Genomic DNA, 8,370 nt, shown 5'->3' with positions numbered 1-8,370 from the left:
ATGGTTGTTTAGATAATGGTTCAAAAACCAACTAGTATGAAGGTAGCAGTAAAGCATAAATAAGAACACCACAGAATGGGAGTTTTGGAACCTCTAGTCACTCTGTCTTTTATGTACACATAAGCTCACTTAGAAAGTTTTCCGACCAGAAAGGTACCATTTGGTGTACTGAACTAGTCATTTACTAAATAATACCCTGTATATATGTGAAAAAAAAAGTCATGTTTGCCTCTTATGTAATCAGAGAGCAGTTAAGGCTCTGTATGGTGAAAAATAACTATGGCGTGATAGCAATTAGTTTCTTTTTCTATCTTACAGATCCATAGTGAAAATGATTATAATATTAATAATTCCAAAGGAATGTGTATGGCTGACTCATGCTACGAAGTGTTTTGACCAATTCTTATTTTAGTAAAATGCTATTTTTGAAGACTGTTAAAACTATTAACTATTATGTTTTATCTTCTTGATAAGCATGTTCATTTAATTTCCGCAGTAAACATAATATACAGGTCTAATAATCATCCTTCTCACACATAAAAGAGAATAAGGAAAAATAACTTAATATTAACAATTAAAGTTAAAGATTAACTTTATTTCTATTCTAATTTATAATCTCAAATTGTGAATCATTGTCATATGCCATCCTCATCATGTATAGTCAAAGAAATGTAAACTCCACCAATCTGTTTGGCACATTGATATCTGACAAGTATAAATTTAACATCTGCCTAAATGAAGGCATTCAATATTTGTTAAGTAAAAGAGAATTAATGAGGATAATATTATATAGACATTATGTTAGTACTGTCAAACAAGTTCTTGACTTTATAAAATTCTAAGAGAATAAAAACTGAAAGAGAGAATGGGTAAGATGTGCAGAAATAAAGAATAATTTTCCATATCAATTATAGGTCACGATAGAAGCTGCATCAACTGCATAAAATAAAATTTCTAAAAAAAATTAACAATAGTTTCCTTTATGAGTTCTGAAAAATAATTTAAAAGAAAGACATACATTTTTCTGCTTCTATTGATCACATCATTTTTAGAGTATATTTATAATATGTGAATGTATATGCAAAATTGAAAAAGTACCTAGCTTGTTGGAATCTATGAACACTTTCCTTCTTTATATGCATGTAATTAGGTAATCTATCAGGCATAAACTCAATATAGTCCAAAACATATGGTTAAATAGAGAATGATTTTAAAATGCTACCCCAGAAAACTTACATTTAGGAACATAATTGTGAGAATAGTGTTCAAAGTGATATTTATTTCTCATCAGTATTTACCTCTCATCATTCCTCTCCTGTACCTTTATTCATGCAAAAACAATGATTACTCAGATGTCATTTGCAAGAATCATTTGAGACAAAAATTCCCCAGAAATCAACTCTAGTCAATAAAAACCTGAATTTAATTTAGTGAGACAAAAAGTATTGTAAAACAACAATAAATGTTAGAATTGGCACACAGTAATACAGAAAAAATCACTAATGAAAAAACACATATTTTCTAGGCAATTAAACTTAACCAATGGCTTAGGTGCTGGAAACTTTCAGCCAACATTCATTATACCAGTATCATTGGGTAATTTTAATTATATACTCTTGTAGGGAAAATATTACTTTGAGATATAGGATATCAACTTTCACATTATATATTATGATACATAGGCACTATTTGTATGTATTTGAAGTATGGGAGAAAATACTTCAAAATAAATTACCTTCCAGTAGAAAATATTTTTTATACATCAAGGCCAACTCATAATTCTGAACTCTGTAAGTAAAAAACGGGCAATTTTTTAATCTTTGATTTAGCATGTTTTCTCTTTTTCACCAGCATACTGCACTTAGCAGTGCCTGTATTGGTTGTCCCTCTGCCCCACACAAACCACAAACATGACTATGTTTGTCTTTTTTGGGAGGCAAAGTTCAAGAAAAAGTTTCTCAGACCAGTGCCAAAGGCATTATTAGCAGGTTGGCCCAGTTGACTGTGGTGAAGTAGAAATACTCTTTACAAAATAATGTAAAAGCAAAATGTCCATTGACTTTGTGCTGTGGTTTAAAAATAACTTCCCCTATTATACCAGTTCTCCCCTAAATTTCAGTAGCATATTTGTAACTACATTTACCAAATTACAAATTTAAATTCTTTGTTTTCCTATTCTGTTCCTTTACCAACTCAATAGCATTATTCATAAATTAAGTAATTAAAATGATAAATTTTAATGTTTTATGAGTTTCAAAAAAGAAATATGCATGTAAATAAAAATAGAAATGTTATTGTCCATGTTTAAAGGAAAGGCTAGAAATAAAAGAAGGTTAAAAATAAAAGCATTATTAATAAGCAAATAATGTTAGTCTACATATTTTAAATATTTACAATTTTTACCCTAGTGGACATTTATAGTGAATATTTATAACATTAGAATATATTTAAAAATAAAATTCTCAATTCAGAAATACAGTTCTATGATACCACTTTATAGCAATAGTGCAAATTACTGTGTCAAAAGAGAAGAGAGAGAGAGAGAGAGAGAGAGAGAGAGAGAGAGAGAGAGAGAGAGAGAGAGAGAGAGAGAGAGAGAGAGAATGCCTGTCCCAGAAGTGGAACAGCATGGTAGGAGGAAAACTAGGGACATGGGTGACAGGAAATGAGTACTGGTGATTAGTGGTGTACATTCTATGTCTGAAACTCAACCATGAGCAATTTTGTAACCACGGTGCTTAAATAATTATTTATCATTAATAAATAAAAAATAAGTTCCAGAGATAGACATTCTAAATTTATTGTGACAAAATTTATTACATGCATATTCCTATGTCACTTTCATTTTTTTTTTTTTTTTGGTTTTTCGGGCCACACCCATTTGATGCTCAGGAGTTACTACTGGCTAAGCGCTCAGAAATTGCCCCTGGCTTGGGGGGACCATATGGGACGCCGGGGATCGAACCACTGTCCTTCCTTGGCTAGCACTTGTAAGGCAGACACCTTACCTCTAGCGCCACCTCGCTGGCCCCACTATGTCACTTTCAACAAACTACATATTTAATTTAAAGATCAAAAGTCTGATGTCCTTGGAATAATGATTAAATAAATAATTTTAGGGGTAACAGTTAAATCACCTTAGCTATACTAAAATTGCTCATGGAAAACTCAATTTTCAACAATTTGTCTTTGGGATTTATCTAGGAGGTTCTATTAGCATTTCAACTACATGACTTTATAGCACAAACCTCTACTGTGATCAGTTCCTGGTTTTTTTTTTATACTATCTTAGTTTTAGCTGTCTTTATAGTCTACAAGTGACATACAAATACCATAGGAATATGTACATGACTTTTCTATCATATGCACTTGAAAAAGCCCTGCAGAAACTCTTGTAAGTTACTGCTTTAGTATCTTCAGTCAATTTCAATTGAAATAACATTATTTTGAATGGTGTGAAAAAAAATTTTATCAGATAAAAACTCCCAAGTTAACCATTGGCTGAAAAAAAAAGGTGGGTAAGAAAAAAAAAGAAAGTTTGTACTTCTGAAGAACTATCTCCTAACACATTTTAGCACATTTTCTCAAGCATGTTCCTTAAACATGGGAGTTTAAGGAACTTTTTAGCTAACAGGAAAGTTTGACTTAAATAAAAGGAGTGGAAAGTTAAATTTGTCAAATTTTTATTAGCAATTTGAAAGAGTAACAACAGGATAAACTTCTACAAGTTAAAAATTATCAGATATTTTCTCCTATTGCCAATGAATTACCTATTAGGGCAGCATTATAAATGTAAAAAACAACATAAATAAAAATAGTTGTTAATAATCAATAATTTTTTTTCATATTAATTCTAAGATCATAAAATACTCATGATACTAAAGCCAGCTCCTTAAAATTTATCTAAAATTTTAAGATAAATTTCCATAAGAAAATCTCTTGAAATCTATGAAATCCATTTCTCCTATCCCACCCTCAAATTATTCTGTCACTGCCGACATAAACATATCCTCTCTGTTCATATCATCATTATTTCTAGTGATATTCCCAACTCAATCCAGTGTTAAATGTTTAATATTTTTAATATGTTTTATTGAGTTTTTTTATTTCAAGTAAAAGTGTGCTGCTGAGATGTTTATTATTCCTTAGAAGTCTTGACCTTTTTTTCCATTGGTATAATTGTTCTCTTAAGCCAACACAGGTTCAGCCTTAATTCTTCAATGGAATTTTCTATACAAATTATGCTTAGGATGGCTTCCATAGCACATCATATATTTGAATAAAGAAAATTTTGTCTTTCTAATTATCTAACAAATCCACACTAATAGGCAGGTCAAGCATTGCCTTTTGATAGTTTTTAATCCTGGAGTTCTTGTTCCTTTCTGAAATAAATTTATCTTAAACTTAAACTAATCTTATCTCATAAACTTAAGCTTATCTATCACGTTGAAGTAAACTGTCACCTGTTTTTTTATTAGATCCTAAACACCTTAAGAGCAGGAATTATTCCTTACTTAAATTTGTATGTGAATGTACAATAACTGCTATCATTATCTAGTGTAAGAGATGTTCTAGTATGAAGAAATTCAATCAACTTTGTCTTGAGCTTAATATTCTTAAGAGCCTAGTTTCTCACAAGTGGCTCACAAAGAAAGAGAGCTCAGAAGAAACCTAGAAAATCACAAGGAAACAAAATATGGCCAGGGCAGAAACTAAGCAAAACATAGCTCTATTTGAATCCCTCAGGTCAGCCTGATCCCACAGGGGGTTGTGGAACATTAATGCTAGAGTAGAATCGTGTACCTTTCTGTTAATAAGAGTAGGATCTTTAACACCAAGTTAGTCAGTTGGACTATGCTGTTTTGTTGATCAGAGATAGTAAGAAACTTAATTTCTCTCTGTCTACAAGAAGTAGTTAATGTCAGTTTAGGGTGGTCAAATCCCTTCAAAGGAAAATAGCTAAATAACTAAGGCCTCTGGAAATCACAATTGATTGTTATTGAACTATAGATGCTTGTGCCACGAAGAATCTGAGTAAACCACCACCAATTTCTATTACATTCAACATCTCCACAGTCATATATATCAGCACACTATCCTTTTCAAAACCAGGCTACAAAGAACTGTTTTTCTAGTTCACAACTTAATACTTTCTTCTTTTTTAAAAAAATATTTTATTGAAACATTGTTGAACTTCAGAAATACAGTGCGTTGGGGCTCTTAATGCTCTTCTTTCAGTGAATTTACAGTTACACATTCTACAGAATTGGCTTTCTAATCTGGAATTATTTGGATGTTTTCTGTTACCTATAATATAAGCTATTAATCATACAAAGCCAATCAAGGATTTCATCAAGCTGTAAGCAGCTAGAGATATAATGGTATATAGTTCTTTCAAACTAAACATCTAAGCAAATCAAACCAGATAAAATTTTGTTTCACCACTTATTGCTAACTGTGTATATTTATTTATTAACTAGCTGGAAGGGACACCGACTTCCCAGCAAATATTAAGAATGTTTCTTTAGAATATTTACTCTATAATTAACATAAATTATTTTCTCTTTCATTGTGGTTGGGACTCCTATGTGCAGTATCTTAGATGTGGTATTCATTAACTTTACCATACAATAGAATAAATAAATGGTTGCCCACAGAACATGCTAAAGGTCATATAGAACTAAGTCCATGTGAGCCTTTGAAATATTTCTAGGACACTGGAACTAAATAAATGGTAAACAATTCTATTTTAGATATTTAGATAAAGAAAGAAGCATTTTAAAGGTCTTTGGTTCATGAAAACATTATTAAAAGTAAAAGTTTATTAGCATTCATACATTTATACCCATTACCCACAAAAAATAAAACAAATGGAAATGATCTCTCTAGCAGGTATAGTATCTTTTAAGAATGAGTCTATTATTGTAAACAACTATTTCAAATACTTTCTAAAGAAAATAATACAGAATTTCAGAAGCACTAGAGCTTTTCTTTTTATTTAAAAGTCAAGCTCCCAAAACAAATTTTTCTGTAAATAAAAAAACATTTAAAAATGAGACAGAAAATCCTTGCTAATAAGACATGGAAATTTTAATCTCCAGCACTGCAAAATTATACATAGCAGAAGAAGCTGCTGACCTTTCAAAATCTGACTTTGTATATATTCTGTTTATTATACTGGCTTTTAGCCACATTTTATTATTAATAGCATCACATATTAATGAAAGAATTCTACCTGTTTAAACCTAATTTGGACAAGTATTTGGAATAGCACAATGACATGGTGTGGCACATTCACAAAGGATGCAAAGAGGTACAGAACAAATGTCAGTGACAATAATGTGTAACTGAGGGCTGAGAAGAATGTATATTAATTCAGAAAACTCTGGCTCCACTCCAAGGATCTTTACAATCCCTAGACTCTTTTAAAGAAGTTTTGAAAATTGAATCATACGTTTAAAATGGAATAAAAAACAACTAGCTATGTCCAATTCAGGTATGAAACTAAAGATAAGGAAATTTGAGCAGCACTTGGCAGTGTGGTTTAAGCAGATAAAAATGGAATATATCCAACTCTCTGACTATAGAAAAATCTCAACATTTGCATTTCATCTCATTTTATTCTTCAGGCAGTATATTAATGCACGAGGGATTACTATTACAATTTTCATTAACATTGAATGCTCTTGATTCCAGCTGAACACATAATATATTATTGAAATCTTGGTTTCTAATTTTTTATGGTTGAGAAAGCAAGTCATTATAGTCTTCTTTAAAACAATTTTTAAATGTTCTTTTATTAAGCCAGTTATACAAAATGTAATTTAGTAATAATTACCAAAATCAGTTTGTGCTACCCAGGTGAAATGGGGAGATGGGTTAAAGAAAAAAAATAAAATTAGCTGGTTACTTTGAAACTTTTTTGATTTATTGATACTGAGTCAAATAGAGTAGAGGAATGGATAGTGCTTAACAAATGATTATTTGGATAGAGTAAGCTACAGAAAAATTATGATTTAGTACTCTGAGTTCTAGGAGTTTCATTGTAATTAGCATAGTGAAAACAATTCTAAAAATATATTACATTAATCCTCAATATCATGTTTAAGAAAATAGAGCAAACTGATCTTTCAATAACCAATTAGTAAAAATATAATTTTATTGTTATTAGATATTTCTGTGTGGTAGAAAATGTTTTAATTTGTTTTAGACTAATCTAGTATTGATGTAGCATCTAAATGCCTCCAAATGCTGTTATTGAAATAATTGCCTTTTCTTTGTTCTTTTTTATTTTTTATTTATTTTCTTGAGAGGTGGTTTGCCATTTTGTTTATTTTGTTTGCTGCATAAATTTAGAAATAAATACTTTTCTGGATAATGCATCTTCTCTTTTCATACATGGACACAATTTTTATCCCTTGATATATTTTTAAAAAAGCTAGCATTGCTTCTAATTTTAGCTACTAATTTTAGCTTCTGATTGTGCATGTTTAGGCATGAAAAACATGAGCTTAGCACATTGAATTATCTCTGGTCTTTATCTTCGCCTTTATATAATAAAAGTGGATTTTAATTTTTTACTTAATTTATAAACATGGTTAGCAAAGTTACTGATAGTTAAGTTTTAGGCATGTAATTTTGGCGGGCACATTAAAGTTTGGTGGTTTTAGTTTAGATCTCATGTTTTTGGTGTTGTTAAGTCTGTGCTTTGGATATATAACTATACCAGTCTCCCATATCCTTAATATAATTGAAGACCAGACCCCTGTTTCTTCATTGCTTCCCTTTCTCATCTTCTTCCTACCCACCGTAATTTATTTTCTTCCTTTTTTTCCCTAGGCACTGGTGTCAAGGATGATCTAGGCATCCTACCTTTACTAAATTACATTTCTTAATATAATTATTTTATATACCACAGATAAGTGAGATCATCAGCTTGCCTTTCTTCTTCTGGCTTATTTCCCTTAACATATCTTCCAGACCCAACAAGATTGCAGCAAATTGCGTGATTTCAACATTCTTTGTAGCTGCATAATATCCCATATGTATATGTAGCACAGCTTCATAATTCATACATTTGACATTTGAAATCTAGATTGATTCCATATCTTAGCTATTGTACTCAATGGAGCAGTGAATAATAGTGTGCATATGTACTTATGAATGAATGCTTTTAAGTCTTAGTAGATACCTAAAGTGAGGTTGTTGGGTCAGATGGCAGCTCAATTCTATATTTACTGAAAACTATACTTTTTTCCACAGGGATTAAAGCAGACAACATTCCCACCAGCAGCGGATGAGAGTTCCTTTTTAACCACATCCCTGTCAGTACAAATTTTCCTACTTTTCTGATAGTTGCCATTCTGACTG

The sequence above is a fragment of the Suncus etruscus genome, chromosome 13 (assembly GCF_024139225.1).
Source record: "Suncus etruscus isolate mSunEtr1 chromosome 13, mSunEtr1.pri.cur, whole genome shotgun sequence".
Taxonomy (NCBI): Eukaryota; Metazoa; Chordata; class Mammalia; order Eulipotyphla; family Soricidae; genus Suncus; species Suncus etruscus.
This window is presented reverse-complemented; position numbering follows the sequence as displayed.